The following is an 18125-nucleotide window of genomic DNA, read 5'->3' on the forward strand; positions in this document are numbered from 1 at the left end:
CTAAGCAAGATAACTATTCACAGTGGCCATTGTTAATTGTAGGGAAAGTGCCTCAGCATCGTGCTTACGCTCTGATTAAAATGAATTCAAAATATCGTATTTGTCCCGCTGAAGATCCGAAAGAAGTGCTTAGTCTGTAAATATAAGATGCAGCTTATGTGAGCGATGGTGGTATAGTGGTGAGCATAGCTGCCTTCCAAGCAGTTGACCCGGGTTCGATTCCCGGCCATCGCAACCGAGATATTTTTAACCCCTTGCAGGTCAGAACTGATTTATGGGAGACCTTACAACAGGATTTTATAACAAATAAAAATCTTAATTACAATTGACAGAATACTTTCATCAACTAATAAATGGGTTCTCAGTCAGAAGCAATATTAAAAATGGTAGTTAAATAAACTTTAATCCTCCATGATTGTCCATCCATAATACAGCTGCCTGTCAGTGCTGTGTTATTTCAGCCTCCAGACTGTATTGAAAGCGATAGCATTGCCCTCAAATAGCCCAGAATCCCGGACACAGCAACACACGTGTTGGGAAGCTCACCCTGGCTACACAAGGACACTCAGTATTACACCACCCACAATGGGACACACACACAATGACACACAGAAAACCAGCAAGAGGCTTTCAGGACACACAAAGGGAGGGCTAGAGAAAGACACTGAGGATACCAGAGAGAGACAGACAAACAGACTGAGTAACACGAGCCAGAGACTGAGGGAAAGACAGAGACTGCGAGAGAGACAGAGGGAGAGCTAGACAGACAGGGAAAGAGAGACTGAGAGGAAGGGAGGGACTGGTATGAAGATGTTTTCTGTTGTGTAAATGTGTTCCCTATTATGCAAAGGTGTGCCCTGTTGTGTAAAGTTGTTCCCTGTTGCGTAAAGGTGTTCCCTGTTGTACAAAGGTGTTCCCTGTTGTTTAAACATGTTCGCTGTTGTGTAAAGGTGTTCCCTGTTGCGTAAAGTTGTTCCCTGTTGCGTAAAGGTGTTCCCTGTTGTACAAAGGTGTTCCCTGTTGTTTAAACATGTTCCCTGTTGTGTAAACGTGTTCCATGTTGTGTAAAGATGTTCCCTGTTGTATAAATATGTTCCTTGTTGTGTAAAGATGTTTCCTGTTGTATAAAGATGTTACCTATTGTATAACTGTGTTCCCTGTTGCGAAAAATTTCTCCCTGTTGTGGAAATGTGTTCCCTGTTGTGTACATGTGTTCCCTGTTGTGTAAAGGTGTTCCCTGTTGTATAAATGTGTTCCCTGTCGTGTAAATGTGTTCCCTTTCATGTAAAGATGTTCCCTGTTGTGTAAAGGTGTTCCCTGTTGCGTAAAGGTGTTCCCTGTTGTATAAATATGTTCCTTGTTGTGTAAAGATGTTTCCTGTTGTATAAAGATGTTACCTATTGTGTAACTGTGTTCCCTGTTGCGAAAAATTGCTCCCTGTTGTGGAAATGTGTTCCCTGTTGTGTACATGTGTTCCCTGCTGTGTAAAGGTGTTCCCTGTTGTATAAATGTGTTCCCTGTTGTGTAAAGGTGTTCCCTGATGTGTAAATGTGTTCCCTGTTATGTAACGATGTTCCCTGTTGTGTAGATGTGTTCCCTGTTGTGTAAAGGTGTTCCCTGTTGTATAATGATGTTCCCTGTTGTGTAACGGCCTGAATGAATATCATAGAAACATAGAAGATAGGAGCAGGGACAGGGTACTGAATTTGGATGATCAGCCATGATCTCATTAAATGGTGGAGCAGGCTCGAGGGGCCGAATGGCCTACTCCTGCTCCTATATTCTATGTTTCTCCCTTAAAATTGATCTTCAATTCATTTTTGTGGATTATTGTTTTAAGTCATAAAGGACTTTAAAATAATAAATGGGGTGAGGGCTCAGTCTAAGCAAGATAACTATTCACAGTGGCCATTGTTAATTGTAGGGAAAGTGCCTCAGCATCGTGCTTACGCTCTGATTAAAATGAATTCAAAATATCGTATTTGTCCCGCTGAAGATCCGAAAGAAGTGGTTAGTCTGTAAATATAAGATGCAGCTTATGTGAGCGATGGTGGTATAGTGGTGAGCATAGCTGCCTTCCAAGCAGTTGACCCGGGTTCGATTCCCGGCCATCGCAACCGAGATATTTTTAACCCCTTGCAGGTCAGAACTGATTTATGGGAGACCTTACAACAGGATTTTATAACAAATAAAAATCTTAATTACAATTGACAGAATACTTTCATCAACTAATAAATGGGTTCTCAGTCAGAAGCAATATTAAAAATGGTAGTTAAATAAACTTTAATCCTCCATGATTGTCCATCCATAATACAGCTGCCTGTCAGTGCTGTGTTATTTCAGCCTCCAGACTGTATTGAAAGCGATAGCATTGCCCTCAAATAGCCCAGAATCCCGGACACAGCAACACACGTGTTGGGAAGCTCACCCTGGCTACACAAGGACACTCAGTATTACACCACCCACAATGGGACACACACACAATGACACACAGAAAACCAGCAAGAGGCTTTCAGGACACACAAAGGGAGGGCTAGAGAAAGACACTGAGGATACCAGAGAGAGACAGACAAACAGACTGAGTAACACGAGCCAGAGACTGAGGGAGAGACAGAGGGAGAGCTAGACAGACAGGGAAAGAGAGACTGAGAGGAAGGGAGGGACTGGTATGAAGATGTTTTCTGTTGTGTAAATGTGTTCCCTATTGTGTAAATGTGTTCCCTATTATGCAAAGGTGTGCCCTGTTGTGTAAAGTTGTTCCCTGTTGCGTAAAGGTGTTCCCTGTTGTACAAAGGTGTTCCCTGTTGTTTAAACATGTTCGCTGTTGTGTAAAGGTGTTCCCTGTTGCGTAAAGTTGTTCCCTGTTGCGTAAAGGTGTTCCCTGTTGTACAAAGGTGTTCCCTGTTGTTTAAACATGTTCCCTGTTGTGTAAACGTGTTCCATGTTGTGTAAAGATGTTCCCTGTTGTATAAATATGTTCCTTGTTGTGTAAAGATGTTTCCTGTTGTATAAAGATGTTACCTATTGTATAACTGTGTTCCCTGTTGCGAAAAATTTCTCCCTGTTGTGGAAATGTGTTCCCTGTTGTGTACATGTGTTCCCTGTTGTGTAAAGGTGTTCCCTGTTGTATAAATGTGTTCCCTGTCGTGTAAATGTGTTCCCTTTTATGTAAAGATGTTCCCTGTTGTGTAAAGGTGTTCCATGTTGCGTTAAGGTGTTCCCTGTTGTATAAATATGTTCCTTGTTGTGTAAAGATGTTTCCTGTTGTATAAAGATGTTACCTATTGTGTAACTGTGTTCCCTGTTGCGAAAAATTGCTCCCTGTTGTGGAAATGTGTTCCCTGTTGTGTACATGTGTTCCCTGTTGTGTAAAGGTGTTCCCTGTTGTATAAATGTGATCCCTGTTGTGTAAAGGTGTTCCCTGATGTGTAAATGTGTTCCCTGTTGTGTAAAGGTGTTCCCTGTTGTGTAAAGGTGTTCCCTGATGTGTAAATGTGTTCCCTGTTATGTAACGATGTTCCCTGTTGTGTAGATGTGTTCCCTGTTGTGTAAAGGTGTTCCCTGTTGTATAATGATGTTCCCTGTTGTGTAACGGCCTGAATGAATATCATAGAAACATAGAAGATAGGAGCAGGGACAGGGTACTGAATTTGGATGATCAGCCATGATCTCATTAAATGGTGGAGCAGGCTCGAGGGGCCGAATGGCCTACTCCTGCTCCTATATTCTATGTTTCTCCCTTAAAATTGATCTTCAATTCATTTTTGTGGATTATTGTTTTAAGTCATAAAGGACTTTAAAATAATAAATGGGGTGAGGGCTCAGTCTAAGCAAGATTACTATTCACAGTGGCCATTGTTAATTGTAGGGAAAGTGCCTCAGCATCGTGCTTACGCTCTGATTAAAATGAATTCAAAATATCGTATTTGTCCCGCTGAAGATCCGAAAGAAGTGCTTAGTCTGTAAATATAAGATGCAGCTTATGTGAGCGATGGTGGTATAGTGGTGAGCATAGCTGCCTTCCAAGCAGTTGACCCGGGTTCGATTCCCGGCCATCGCAACCGAGATATTTTTAACCCCTTGCAGGTCAGAACTGATTTATGGGAGACCTTACAACAGGATTTTATAACAAATAAAAATCTTAATTACAATTGACAGAATACTTTCATCAACTAATAAATGGGTTCTCAGTCAGAAGCAATATTAAAAATGGTAGTTAAATAAACTTTAATCCTCCATGATTGTCCATCCATAATACAGCTGCCTGTCAGTGCTGTGTTATTTCAGCCTCCAGACTGTATTGAAAGCGATAGCATTGCCCTCAAATAGCCCAGAATCCCGGACACAGCAACACACGTGTTGGGAAGCTCACCCTGGCTACACAAGGACACTCAGTATTACACCACCCACAATGGGACACACACACAATGACACACAGAAAACCAGCAAGAGGCTTTCAGGACACACAAAGGGAGGGCTAGAGAAAGACACTGAGGATACCAGAGAGAGACAGACAAACAGACTGAGTAACACGAGCCAGAGACTGAGGGAAAGACAGAGACTGCGAGAGAGACAGAGGGAGAGCTAGACAGACAGGGAAAGAGAGACTGAGAGGAAGGGAGGGACTGGTATGAAGATGTTTTCTGTTGTGTAAATGTGTTCCCTATTATGCAAAGGTGTGCCCTGTTGTGTAAAGTTGTTCCCTGTTGCGTAAAGGTGTTCCCTGTTGTACAAAGGTGTTCCCTGTTGTTTAAACATGTTCGCTGTTGTGTAAAGGTGTTCCCTGTTGTGTAAAGGTGTTCCCTGTTGCGTAAAGTTGTTCCCTGTTGCGTAAAGGTGTTCCCTGTTGTACAAAGGTGTTCCCTGTTGTTTAAACATGTTCCCTGTTGTGTAAACGTGTTCCATGTTGTGTAAAGATGTTCCCTGTTGTATAAATATGTTCCTTGTTGTGTAAAGATGTTTCCTGTTGTATAAAGATGTTACCTATTGTATAACTGTGTTCCCTGTTGCGAAAAATTTCTCCCTGTTGTGGAAATGTGTTCCCTGTTGTGTACATGTGTTCCCTGTTGTGTAAAGGTGTTCCCTGTTGTATAAATGTGTTCCCTGTCGTGTAAATGTGTTCCCTTTTATGTAAAGATGTTCCCTGTTGTGTAAAGGTGTTCCCTGTTGCGTAAAGGTGTTCCCTGTTGTATAAATATGTTCCTTTTTGTGTAAAGATGTTTCCTGTTGTATAAAGATGTTACCTATTGTGTAACTGTGTTCCCTGTTGCGAAAAATTGCTCCCTGTTGTGGAAATGTGTTCCCTGTTGTGTACATGTGTTCCCTGTTGTGTAAAGGTGTTCCCTGTTGTATAAATGTGTTCCCTGTTGTGTAAAGGTGTTCCCTGATGTGTAAATGTGTTCCCTGTTGTGTAAAGGTGTTCCCTGTTGTGTAAAGGTGTTCCCTGATGTGTAAATGTGTTCCCTGTTATGTAACGATGTTCCCTGTTGTGTAGATGTGTTCCCTGTTGTGTAAAGGTGTTCCCTGTTGTATAATGATGTTCCCTGTTGTGTAACGGCCTGAATGAATATCATAGAAACATAGAAGATAGGAGCAGGGACAGGGTACTGAATTTGGATGATCAGCCATGATCTCATTAAATGGTGGAGCAGGCTCGAGGGGCCGAATGGCCTACTCCTGCTCCTATATTCTATGTTTCTCCCTTAAAATTGATCTTCAATTCATTTTTGTGGATTATTGTTTTAAGTCATAAAGGACTTTAAAATAATAAATGGGGTGAGGGCTCAGTCTAAGCAAGATAACTATTCACAGTGGCCATTGTTAATTGTAGGGAAAGTGCCTCAGCATCGTGCTTACGCTCTGATTAAAATGAATTCAAAATATCGTATTTGTCCCGCTGAAGATCCGAAAGAAGTGGTTAGTCTGTAAATATAAGATGCAGCTTATGTGAGCGATGGTGGTATAGTGGTGAGCATAGCTGCCTTCCAAGCAGTTGACCCGGGTTCGATTCCCGGCCATCGCAACCGAGATATTTTTAACCCCTTGCAGGTCAGAACTGATTTATGGGAGACCTTACAACAGGATTTTATAACAAATAAAAATCTTAATTACAATTGACAGAATACTTTCATCAACTAATAAATGGGTTCTCAGTCAGAAGCAATATTAAAAATGGTAGTTAAATAAACTTTAATCCTCCATGATTGTCCATCCATAATACAGCTGCCTGTCAGTGCTGTGTTATTTCAGCCTCCAGACTGTATTGAAAGCGATAGCATTGCCCTCAAATAGCCCAGAATCCCGGACACAGCAACACACGTGTTGGGAAGCTCACCCTGGCTACACAAGGACACTCAGTATTACACCACCCACAATGGGACACACACACAATGACACACAGAAAACCAGCAAGAGGCTTTCAGGACACACAAAGGGAGGGCTAGAGAAAGACACTGAGGATACCAGAGAGAGACAGACAAACAGACTGAGTAACACGAGCCAGAGACTGAGGGAAAGACAGAGACTGCGAGAGAGACAGAGGGAGAGCTAGACAGACAGGGAAAGAGAGACTGAGAGGAAGGGAGGGACTGGTATGAAGATGTTTTCTGTTGTGTAAATGTGTTCCCTATTATGCAAAGGTGTGCCCTGTTGTGTAAAGATGTTCCCTGTTGTGTAAAGGTGTTCCCTGTTGTGTAAAGTTGTTCCCTGTTGCGTAAAGGTGTTCCCTGTTGTACAAAGGTGTTCCCTGTTGTTTAAACATGTTCGCTGTTGTGTAAAGGTGTTCCCTGTTGTGTAAAGGTGTTCCCTGTTGCGTAAAGTTGTTCCCTGTTGCGTAAAGGTGTTCCCTGTTGTACAAAGGTGTTCCCTGTTGTTTAAACATGTTCCCTATTGTGTAAACGTGTTCCATGTTGTGTAAAGATGTTCCCTGTTGTATAAATATGTTCCTTGTTGTGTAAAGATGTTTCCTGTTGTATAAAGATGTTACCTATTGTATAACTGTGTTCCCTGTTGCGAAAAATTTCTCCCTGTTGTGGAAATGTGTTCCCTGTTGTGTACATGTGTTCCCTGTTGTGTAAAGGTGTTCCCTGTTGTATAAATGTGTTCCCTGTCGTGTAAATGTGTTCCCTTTTATGTAAAGATGTTCCCTGTTGTGTAAAGGTGTTCCCTGTTGCGTAAAGGTGTTCCCTGTTGTATAAATATATTCCTTATTGTGTAAAGATGTTTCCTGTTGTATAAAGATGTTACCTATTGTGTAACTGTGTTCCCTGTTGCGAAAAATTGCTCCCTGTTGTGGAAATGTGTTCCCTGTTGTGTACATGTGTTCCCTGTTGTGTAAAGGTGTTCCCTGTTGTATAAATGTGTTCCCTGTTGTGTAAAGGTGTTCCCTGATGTGTAAATGTGTTCCCTGTTGTGTAAAGGTGTTCCCTGTTGTGTAAAGGTGTTCCCTGATGTGTAAATGTGTTCCCTGTTATGTAACGATGTTCCCTGTTGTGTAGATGTGTTCCCTGTTGTGTAAAGGTGTTCCCTGTTGTATAATGATGTTCCCTGTTGTGTAACGGCCTGAATGAATATCATAGAAACATAGAAGATAGGAGCAGGGACAGGGTACTGAATTTGGATGATCAGCCATGATCTCATTAAATGGTGGAGCAGGCTCGAGGGGCCGAATGGCCTACTCCTGCTCCTATATTCTATGTTTCTCCCTTAAAATTGATCTTCAATTCATTTTTGTGGATTATTGTTTTAAGTCATAAAGGACTTTAAAATAATAAATGGGGTGAGGGCTCAGTCTAAGCAAGATAACTATTCACAGTGGCCATTGTTAATTGTAGGGAAAGTGCCTCAGCATCGTGCTTATGCTCTGATTAAAATGAATTCAAAATATCGTATTTGTCCCGCTGAAGATCCGAAAGAAGTGGTTAGTCTGTAAATATAAGATGCAGCTTATGTGAGCGATGGTGGTATAGTGGTGAGCATAGCTGCCTTCCAAGCAGTTGACCCGGGTTCGATTCCCGGCCATCGCAACCGAGATATTTTTAACCCCTTGCAGGTCAGAACTGATTTATGGGAGACCTTACAACAGGATTTTATAACAAATAAAAATCTTAATTACAATTGACAGAATACTTTCATCAACTAATAAATGGGTTCTCAGTCAGAAGCAATATTAAAAATGGTAGTTAAATAAACTTTAATCCTCCATGATTGTCCATCCATAATACAGCTGCCTGTCAGTGCTGTGTTATTTCAGCCTCCAGACTGTATTGAAAGCGATAGCATTGCCCTCAAATAGCCCAGAATCCCGGACACAGCAACACACGTGTTGGGAAGCTCACCCTGGCTACACAAGGACACTCAGTATTACACCACCCACAATGGGACACACACACAATGACACACAGAAAACCAGCAAGAGGCTTTCAGGACACACAAAGGGAGGGCTAGAGAAAGACACTGAGGATACCAGAGAGAGACAGACAAACAGACTGAGTAACACGAGCCAGAGACTGAGGGAAAGACAGAGACTGCGAGAGAGACAGAGGGAGAGCTAGACAGACAGGGAAAGAGAGACTGAGAGGAAGGGAGGGACTGGTATGAAGATGTTTTCTGTTGTGTAAATGTGTTCCCTATTATGCAAAGGTGTGCCCTGTTGTGTAAAGATGTGCCCTGTTGTGTAAAGGTGTTCCCTGTTGTGTAAAGTTGTTCCCTGTTGCGTAAAGGTGTTCCCTGTTGTACAAAGGTGTTCCCTGTTGTTTAAACATGTTCGCTGTTGTGTATAGGAGTTCCCTGTTGTGTAAAGGTGTTCCCTGTTGCGTAAAGTTGTTCCCTGTTGCGTAAAGGTGTTCCCTGTTGTACAAAGGTGTTCCCTGTTGTTTAAACATGTTCCCTGTTGTGTAAACGTGTTCCATGTTGTGTCAAGATGTTCCCTGTTGTATAAATATGTTCCTTGTTGTGTAAAGATGTTTCCTGTTGTATAAAGATGTTACCTATTGTATAACTGTGTTCCCTGTTGCGAAAAATTTCTCCCTGTTGTGGAAAAGTGTTCCCTGTTGTGTACATGTGTTCCCTGTTGTGTAAAGGTGTTCCCTGTTGTATAAATGTGTTCCCTGTCGTGTAAATGTGTTCCCTTTTATGTAAAGATGTTCCCTGTTGTGTAAAGGTGTTCCCTGTTGCGTAAAGGTGTTCCCTGTTGTATAAATATGTTCCTTGTTGTGTAAAGATGTTTCCTGTTGTATAAAGATGTTACCTATTGTGTAACTGTGTTCCCTGTTGCGAAAAATTGCTCCCTGTTGTGGAAATGTGTTCCCTGTTGTGTACATGTGTTCCCTGTTGTGTAAAGGTGTTCCCTGTTGTATAAATGTGTTCCCTGTTGTGTAAAGGTGTTCCCTGATGTGTAAATGTGTTCCCTGTTGTGTAAAGGTGTTCCCTGTTGTGTAAAGGTGTTCCCTGATGTGTAAATGTGTTCCCTGTTGTGTAAAGGTGTTCCCTGTTGTGTAAAGGTGTTCCCTGATGTGTAAATGTGTTCCCTGTTATGTAACGATGTTCCCTGTTGTGTAGATGTGTTCCCTGTTGTGTAAAGGTGTTCCCTGTTGTATAATGCTGTTCCCTGTTGTGTAACGGCCTGAATGAATATCATAGAAACATAGAAGATAGGAGCAGGGACAGGGTACTGAATTTGGATGATCAGCCATGATCTCATTAAATGGTGGAGCAGGCTCGAGGGGCCGAATGGCCTACTCCTGCTCCTATATTCTATGTTTCTCCCTTAAAATTGATCTTCAATTCATTTTTGTGGATTATTGTTTTAAGTCATAAAGGACTTTAAAATAATAAATGGGGTGAGGGCTCAGTCTAAGCAAGATAACTATTCACAGTGGCCATTGTTAATTGTAGGGAAAGTGCCTCAGCATCGTGCTTACGCTCTGATTAAAATGAATTCAAAATATCGTATTTGTCCCGCTGAAGATCCGAAAGAAGTGGTTAGTCTGTAAATATAAGATGCAGCTTATGTGAGCGATGGTGGTATAGTGGTGAGCATAGCTGCCTTCCAAGCAGTTGACCCGGGTTCGATTCCCGGCCATCGCAACCGAGATATTTTTAACCCCTTGCAGGTCAGAACTGATTTATGGGAGACCTTACAACAGGATTTTATAACAAATAAAAATCTTAATTACAATTGACAGAATACTTTCATCAACTAATAAATGGGTTCTCAGTCAGAAGCAATATTAAAAATGGTAGTTAAATAAACTTTGATTGTCCATCCATAATACAGCTGCCTGTCAGTGCTGTGTTATTTCAGCCTCCAGACTGTATTGAAAGCGATAGCATTGCCCTCAAATAGCCCAGAATCCCAGACACAGCAACACACGTGTTGGGAAGCTCACCCTGGCTACACAAGGACACTCAGTATTACACCACCCACAATGGGACACACACACAATGACACACAGAAAACCAGCAAGAGGCTTTCAGGAGACACAAAGGGAGGGCTAGAGAAAGACACTGAGGATACCAGAGAGAGACAGACAAACAGACTGAGTAACACGAGCCAGAGACTGAGGGAAAGACAGAGACTGCGAGAGAGACAGAGGGAGAGCTGGACTGAGAGGAAGGGAGGGACTGGTATGAAGATGTTTTCTGTTGTGTAAATGTGTTCCCTATTATGCAAAGGTGTGCCCTGTTGTGTAAAGTTGTTCCCTGTTGCGTAAAGGTGTTCCCTGTTGTACAAAGGTGTTCCCTGTTGTTTAAACATGTTCGCTGTTGTGTAAAGGTGTTCCCTGTTGTGTAAAGGTGTTCCCTGTTGCGTAAAGTTGTTCCCTGTTGCGTAAAGGAGTTCCCTGTTGTTTAAACATGTTCCCTGTTGTGTAAACGTGTTCCATGTTGTGTAAAGATGTTCCCTGTTGTATAAATATGTTCCTTGTTGTGTAAAGATGTTTCCTGTTGTATAAAGATGTTACCTATTGTATAACTGTGTTCCCTGTTGCGAAAAATTTCTCCCTGTTGTGGCAATGTGTTCCCTGTTGTGTACATGTGTTCCCTGTTGTGTAAAGGTGTTCCCTGTTGTATAAATGTGTTCCCTGTCGTGTAAATGTGTTCCCTTTTATGTAAAGATGTTCCCTGTTGTGTAAAGGTGTTCCCTGTTGCGTAAAGGTGTTCCCTGTTGTATAAATATGTTCCTTGTTGTGTAAAGATGTTTCCTGTTGTATAAAGATGTTACCTATTGTGTAACTGTGTTCCCTGTTGCGAAAAATTGCTCCCTGTTGTGGAAATGTGTTCCCTGTTGTGTACATGTGTTCCCTGTTGTGTAAAGGTGTTCCCTGTTGTATAAATGTGTTCCCTGTTGTGTAAAGGTGGTCCCTGATGTGTAAATGTGTTCCCTGTTGTGTAAAGGTGTTCCCTGTTGTGTAAAGGTGTTCCCTGATGTGTAAATGTGTTCCCTGTTATGTAATGATGTTCCCTGTTGTGTAGATGTGTTCCCTGTTGTGTAAAGGTGTTCCCTGTTGTATAATGATGTTCCCTGTTGTGTAACGGCCTGAATGAATATCATAGAAACATAGAAGATAGGAGCAGGGACAGGGTACTGAATTTGGATGATCAGCCATGATCTCATTAAATGGTGGAGCAGGCTCGAGGGGCCGAATGGCCTACTCCTGCTCCTATATTCTATGTTTCTCCCTTAAAATTGATCTTCAATTCATTTTTGTGGATTATTGTTTTAAGTCATAAAGGACTTTAAAATAATAAATGGGGTGAGGGCTCAGTCTAAGCAAGATAACTTTTCACAGTGGCCATTGTTAATTGTAGGGAAAGTGCCTCAGCATCGTGCTTACGCTCTGATTAAAATGAATTCAAAATATCGTATTTGTCCCGCTGAAGATCCGAAAGAAGTGGTTAGTCTGTAAATATAAGATGCAGCTTATGTGAGCGATGGTGGTATAGTGGTGAGCATAGCTGCCTTCCAAGCAGTTGACCCGGGTTCGATTCCCGGCCATCGCAACCGAGATATTTTTAACCCCTTGCAGGTCAGAACTGATTTATGGGAGACCTTACAACAGGATTTTATAACAAATAAAAATCTTAATTACAATTGACAGAATACTTTCATCAACTAATAAATGGGTTCTCAGTCAGAAGCAATATTAAAAATGGTAGTTAAATAAACTTTAATCCTCCATGATTGTCCATCCATAATACAGCTGCCTGTCAGTGCTGTGTTATTTCAGCCTCCAGACTGTATTGAAAGCGATAGCATTGCCCTCAAATAGCCCAGAATCCCGGACACAGCAACACACGTGTTGGGAAGCTCACCATGGCTACACAAGGACACTCAGTATTACACCACCCACAATGGGACACACACACAATGACACACAGAAAACCAGCAAGAGGCTTTCAGGACACACAAAGGGAGGGCTAGAGAAAGACACTGAGGATACCAGAGAGAGACAAACAAACAGACTGAGTAACACGAGCCAGAGACTGAGGGAAAGACAGAGACTGCGAGAGCGACAGAGGGAGAGCTAGACAGACAGGGAAAGAGAGACTGAGAGGAAGGGAGGGACTGGTATGAAGATGTTTTCTGTTGTGTAAATGTGTTCCCTATTATGCAAAGGTGTGCCCTGTTGTGTAAAGATGTTCCCTGTTGTGTAAAGGTGTTCCCTGTTGTGTAAAGTTGTTCCCTGTTGCGTAAAGGTGTTCCCTGTTGTACAAAGGTGTTCCCTGTTGTTTAAACATGTTCGCTGTTGTGTAAAGGTGTTCCCTGTTGTGTAAAGGTGTTCCCTGTTGCGTAAAGTTGTTCCCTGTTGTGTAAAGGTGTTCCCTGTTGTACAAAGGTGTTCCCTGTTGTTTAAACATGTTCCCTGTTGTGTAAACGTGTTCCATGTTGTGTAAAGATGTTCCCTGTTGTATAAATATGTTCCTTGTTGTGTAAAGATGTTTCCTGTTGTATAAAGATGTTACCTATTGTATAACTGTGTTCCCTGTTGCGAAAAATTTCTCCCTGTTGTGGAAATGTGTTCCCTGTTGTGTACATGAGTTCCCTGTTGTGTAAAGGTGTTCCCTGTTGTATAAATGTGTTCCCTGTTGTGTAAAGGTGTTCCCTGATGTGTAAATGTGTTCCCTGTTGTGTAAAGGTGTTCCCTGTTGTGTAAAGGTGTTCCCTGATGTGTAAATGTGTTCCCTGTTATGTAACGATGTTCCCTGTTGTGTAGATGTGTTCCCTGTTGTGTAAAGGTGTTCCCTGTTGTATAAATATGTTCCTTGTTGTGTAAAGATGTTTCCTGTTGTATAAAGATGTTACCTATTGTGTAACTGTGTTCCCTGTTGCGAAAAATTGCTCCCTGTTGTGGAAATGTGTTCCCTGTTGTGTACATGTGTTCCCTGTTGTGTAAAGGTGTTCCCTGTTGTATAAATGTGTTCCCTGTTGTGTAAAGGTGTTCCCTGATGTGTAAATGTGTTCCCTGTTGTGTAAAGGTGTTCCCTGTTGTGTAAAGGTGTTCCCTGATGTGTAAATGTGTTCCCTGTTATGTAACGATGTTCCCTGTTGTGTAGATGTGTTCCCTGTTGTGTAAAGGTGTTCCCTGTTGTATAATGATGTTCCCTGTTGTGTAACGGCCTGAATGAATATCATAGAAACATAGAAGATAGGAGCAGGGACAGGGTACTGAATTTGGATGATCAGCCATGATCTCATTAAATGGTGGAGCAGGCTCGAGGGGCCGAATGGCCTACTCCTGCTCCTATATTCTATGTTTCTCCCTTAAAATTGATCTTCAATTCATTTTTGTGGATTATTGTTTTAAGTCATAAAGGACTTTAAAATAATAAATGGGGTGAGGGCTCAGTCTAAGCAAGATAACTATTCACAGTGGCCATTGTTAATTGTAGGGAAAGTGCCTCAGCATCATGCTTACGCTCTGATTAAAATGAATTCAAAATATCGTATTTGTCCCGCTGAAGATCCGAAAGAAGTGGTTAGTCTGTAAATATAAGATGCAGCTTATGTGAGCGATGGTGGTATAGTGGTGAGCATAGCTGCCTTCCAAGCAGTTGATCCGGGTTCGATTCCCGGCCATCGCAACCGAGATATTTTTAACCCCTTGCAGGTCAGAACTGATTTATGGGAGACCTTACAACAGGATTTTATAACAAATAAAAATCTTAATTACAATTGACAGAATACTTTCATCAACTAATAAATGGGTTCTCAGTCAGAAGCAATATTAAAAATGGTAGTTAAATAAACTTTAATCCTCCATGATTGTCCATCCATAATACAGCTGCCTGTCAGTGCTGTGTTATTTCAGCCTCCAGACTGTATTGAAAGCGATAGCATTGCCCTCAAATAGCCCAGAATCCCGGACACAGCAACACACGTGTTGGGAAGCTCACCCTGGCTACAAAAGGACACTCAGTATTACACCACCCACAATGGGACACACACAGAAAACCAGCAAGGGGCTTTCAGGGCACACAAAGGGAGGGCTAGAGAAAGACACTGAGGATACCAGAGAGAGACAGACAAACAGACTGCGTAACACGAGCGAGAGACAGAGACTGAGGGAAAGACAGAGACTGCGAGAGAGACAGAGGGAGAGCTAGACAGACAGGGAAAGAGAGACTGAGAGGAAGGGAGGGACTGGTATGAAGATGTTTTCTGTTGTGTAAATGTGTTCCCTATTATGCAAAGGTGTGCCCTGTTGTGTAAAGATGTTCCCTGTTGTGTAAAGGTGTTCCCTGTTGTGTAAAGTTGTTCCCTGTTGCGTAAAGGTGTTCCCTGTTGTACAAAGGTGTTCCCTGTTGTTTAAACATTTTCGCTGTTGTGTAAAGGTGCTCCCTGTTGTGTAAAGTTGTTCCCTGTTGCGTAAAGTTGTTCCCTGTTGTATAAATGTGTTCCCTGTTGTGTAAATGTGTTCCCTGTTGTTTAAACATGTTCCCTGTTGTGTAAACGTGTTCCATGTTGTGTAAAGATGTTCCCTGTTGTATAAATATGTTCCTTGTTGTGTAAAGATGTTTCCTGTTGTATAAAGATGTTACCTATTGTATAACTGTGTTCCCTGTTGCGAAACATTTCTCCCTATTGTGTAAAGGTGTTCCCTGTTGTATAAATGTGTTCCCTGTTGTGTAAATGTGTTCCCTGTTGTGTAAAGGTGTTCCCTGTTGTATAAATGTGTTCCCTGTTGTGTAAATGTGTTCCCTGTTATGTAAAGATATTCCCTGTTGTGTAAAGGTGTTCCCTGTTGCGTAAAGGTGTTCCCTGTTGCGTAAAGGTGTTCCCTGTTGTATAAATATGTTCCTTGTTGTGTAAAGATGTTTCCTGTTGTATAAAGATGTTACCTATTGTGTAACTGTGTTCCCTGTTGCGAAAAATTGCTCCCTGTTGTGGAAATGTGTTCCCTGTTGTGTACATGTGTTCCCTGTTGTGTAAAGGTGTTCCCTGTTGTATAAATGTGTTCCCTGTTGTGTAAGGGTGTTCCCTGATGTGTAAATGTGTTCCCTGTTGTGTAAAGGTGTTCCCTGTTGTGTAAAGGTGTTCCCTGATGTGTAAATGTGTTCCCTGTTATGTAACGATGTTCCCTGTTGTGTAGATGTGTTCCCTGTTGTGTAAAGGTGTTCCCTGTTGTATAATGATGTTCCCTGTTGTGTAACGGCCTGAATGAATATCATAGAAACATAGAAGATAGGAGCAGGGACAGGGTACTGAATTTGGATGATCAGCCATGATCTCATTAAATGGTGGAGCAGGCTCGAGGGGCCGAATGGCCTACTCCTGCTCCTATATTCTATGTTTCTCCCTTAAAATTGATCTTCAATTCATTTTTGTGGATTATTGTTTTAAGTCATAAAGGACTTTAAAATAATAAATGGGGTGAGGGCTCAGTCTAAGCAAGATAACTATTCACAGTGGCCATTGTTAATTGTAGGGAAAGTGCCTCAGCATCGTGCTTATGCTCTGATTAAAATGAATTCAAAATATCGTATTTGTCCCGCTGAAGATCCGAAAGAAGTGATTAGTCTGTAAATATAAGATGCAGCTTATGTGAGCGATGGTGGTATAGTGGTGAGCATAGCTGCCTTCCAAGCAGTTGACCCGGGTTCGATTCCCGGCCATCGCAACCGAGATATTTTTAACCCCTTGCAGGTCAGAACTGATTTATGGGAGACCTTACAACAGGATTTTATAACAAATAAAAATATTAATTACAATTGACAGAATACTTTCATCAACTAATAAATGGGTTCTCAGTCAGAAGCAATATTAAAAATGGTAGTTAAATAAACTTTAATCCTCCATGATTGTCCATCCATAATACAGCTGCCTGTCAGTGCTGTGTTATTTCAGCCTCCAGACTGTATTGAAAGCGGTAGCATTGCCCTCAAATAGCCCAGAATCCCGGACACAGCAACACACGTGTTGGGAAGCTCACCCTGGCTGCACAAGGACACTCAGTATTACACCACCCACAATGGGACACACACACAATGACACACAGAAAACCAGCAAGAGGCTTTCAGGACACACAAAGGGAGGGCTAGAGAAAGACACTGAGGATACCAGAGAGAGACAGACAAACAGACTGAGTAACACGAGCCAGAGACTGAGGGAAAGACAGAGACTGCGAGAGAGACAGAGGGAGAGATAGACAGACAGGGAAAGAGAGACTGAGAGGAAGGGAGGGACAGGTATGAAGATGTTTTCTGTTGTGTAAATGTGTTCGCTATTATGCAAAGGTGTGCCCTGTTGTGTAAAGATGTTCTCTGTTGTGTAAACGTGCTCCCTGTTGTGTAAAGTTGTTCCCTGTTGCGTAAAGGTGTTCCCTGTTGTACAAAGGTGTTCCCTGTTGTTTAAACATGTTCGCTGTTGTGTAAAGGTGTTCCCTGTTGTGTAAAGGTGCTCCCTGTTGCGTAAAGTTGTTCCCTGTTGCGTAAAGGTGTTCCCTGTTGTACAAAGGTGTTCCCTGTTGTTTAAACATGTTCCCTGTTGTGTAAACGTGTTCCATGTTGTTTAAAGATGTTCCCTGTTGTATAAATATGTTCCTTGTTGTGTAAAGATGCTTCCTGTTGTATAAAGATGTTACCTATTGTATAACTGTGTTCCCTGTTGCGAAAAATTTCTCCCTGTTGTGGAAATGTGTTCCCTGTTGTGTACATGTGTTCCCTGTTGTGTAAAGGTGTTCCCTGTTGTATAAATGTGTTCCCTGTCGTGTAAATGTGTTCCCTTTTATGTAAAGATGTTCCCTGTTGTGTAAAGGTGTTCCCTGTTGCGTAAAGGTGTTCCCTGTTGTATAAATATGTTCCTTATTGTGTAAAGATGTTTCCTGTTGTATAAAGATGTTACCTATTGTGTAACTGTGTTCCCTGTTGCGAAAAATTGCTCCCTGTTGTGGAAATGTGTTCCCTGTTGTGTACATGTGTTCCCTGTTGTGTAAAGGTGTTCCCTGTTGTATAAATGTGTTCCCTGTTGTGTAAGTGTGTTCCCTGTTATGTAAAGATGTTCCCTGTTGTGTAAAGGTGTTCCCTGTTGCGTAAAGGTGTTCCCTGTTGTATAAATATGTTCCTTGTTGTGTAAAGATGTTTCCTGTTGTATAAAGATGTTACCTATTGTGTAACTGTGTTCCCTGTTGCGAAAAATTGCTCCCTGTTGTGGAAATGTGTTCCCTGTTGTGTACATGTGTTCCCTGCTGTGTAAAGGTGTTCCCTGTTGTATAAATGTGTTCCCTGTTGTGTAAAGGTATTCCCTGATGTGTAAATGTGTTCCCTGTTGTGTAAAGGTGTTCCCTGTTGTGTAAAGGTGTTCCCTGATGTGTAAATGTGTTCCCTGTTATGTAACGATGTTCCCTGTTGTGTAGATGTGTTCCCTGTTGTGTAAAGGTGTTCCCTGTTGTATAATGATGTTCCCTGTTGTGTAACGGCCTGAATGAATATCATAGAAACATAGAAGATAGGAGCAGGGACAGGGTACTGAATTTGGATGATCAGCCATGATCTCATTAAATGGTGGAGCAGGCTCGAGGGGCCGAATGGCCTACTCCTGCTCCTATATTCTATGTTTCTCCCTTAAAATTGATCTTCAATTCATTTTTGTGGATTATTGTTTTAAGTCATAAAGGACTTTAAAATAA

General features: G+C 41.8%; 9 non-coding genes across 9 annotated transcripts; all 9 read left to right on the forward strand.

Annotated features, from left to right (window-relative positions):
• Positions 1–162: 162 nt before the first annotated feature.
• trnag-ucc (transfer RNA glycine (anticodon UCC)) lies at positions 163–234 on the forward strand. The gene has a single exon. It is a non-coding gene; the product is annotated as a tRNA-Gly (tRNA).
• A 1810-nt stretch (positions 235–2044) lies between these two features.
• Positions 2045–2116, forward strand: trnag-ucc (transfer RNA glycine (anticodon UCC)). The gene has a single exon. It is a non-coding gene; the product is annotated as a tRNA-Gly (tRNA).
• A 1872-nt stretch (positions 2117–3988) lies between these two features.
• On the forward strand, positions 3989–4060 carry trnag-ucc (transfer RNA glycine (anticodon UCC)). The gene has a single exon. It is a non-coding gene; the product is annotated as a tRNA-Gly (tRNA).
• A 1890-nt stretch (positions 4061–5950) lies between these two features.
• Positions 5951–6022, forward strand: trnag-ucc (transfer RNA glycine (anticodon UCC)). The gene has a single exon. It is a non-coding gene; the product is annotated as a tRNA-Gly (tRNA).
• Positions 6023–7952: 1930 nt separating this feature from the next.
• trnag-ucc (transfer RNA glycine (anticodon UCC)) lies at positions 7953–8024 on the forward strand. The gene has a single exon. It is a non-coding gene; the product is annotated as a tRNA-Gly (tRNA).
• A 1990-nt stretch (positions 8025–10014) lies between these two features.
• On the forward strand, positions 10015–10086 carry trnag-ucc (transfer RNA glycine (anticodon UCC)). Its single transcript has one exon. It is a non-coding gene; the product is annotated as a tRNA-Gly (tRNA).
• A 1842-nt stretch (positions 10087–11928) lies between these two features.
• On the forward strand, positions 11929–12000 carry trnag-ucc (transfer RNA glycine (anticodon UCC)). The gene has a single exon. It is a non-coding gene; the product is annotated as a tRNA-Gly (tRNA).
• A 2010-nt stretch (positions 12001–14010) lies between these two features.
• Positions 14011–14082, forward strand: trnag-ucc (transfer RNA glycine (anticodon UCC)). Its single transcript has one exon. It is a non-coding gene; the product is annotated as a tRNA-Gly (tRNA).
• Positions 14083–16046: 1964 nt separating this feature from the next.
• Positions 16047–16118, forward strand: trnag-ucc (transfer RNA glycine (anticodon UCC)). Its single transcript has one exon. It is a non-coding gene; the product is annotated as a tRNA-Gly (tRNA).
• The last annotated feature ends 2007 nt before the right edge of the window (positions 16119–18125 follow it).

Source organism: Somniosus microcephalus, chromosome 29 (genome assembly GCF_052327205.1).
Source record: "Somniosus microcephalus isolate GS21.2 chromosome 29, FLI_Smic_1.0, whole genome shotgun sequence".
Lineage (NCBI taxonomy): Eukaryota > Metazoa > Chordata > Chondrichthyes > Squaliformes > Somniosidae > Somniosus > Somniosus microcephalus.